Source organism: Penaeus japonicus, unplaced genomic scaffold (assembly GCF_977035675.1).
Source record: "Penaeus japonicus unplaced genomic scaffold, GWHDUDI00000001_assembly GWHDUDI00000039, whole genome shotgun sequence".
Lineage (NCBI taxonomy): Eukaryota > Metazoa > Arthropoda > Malacostraca > Decapoda > Penaeidae > Penaeus > Penaeus japonicus.
Window position 1 is genome coordinate 20,764,586 of NW_028234441.1, and position 343 is coordinate 20,764,928.

Below are 343 nucleotides of genomic sequence, written 5' to 3' on the forward strand. Positions count from 1 at the left end.
ACCCGCCCCAAATCAGACGTCCAGCTCAGCCTTGTCGTAAAAATAAGAAATTCTCAACATCAGGCACCGGAACCGTAAAAATAACTTCTGAATATTTAATCAGGCCAGGATTCTTAGCTCTATTTTTTTTTTTTTTTTTTTTCGTGTATCTGTTTTTTTTTGGGGGGGAGAGTGGACGGGGTAGGGGGTAGGGAGGGGTGTTGTTGTGTGTGTCTTATTATTATTATGATGATGATGGTCATAGTGTTTAGGTGGTGGTGTTTAGGTTTCTCTTTTTTGTTTTGTTTTTCGTTTTGTTTTGTCTCTCTCTGTGTCTTTCATTGTTTCTCTCTCTCTCTCCTTT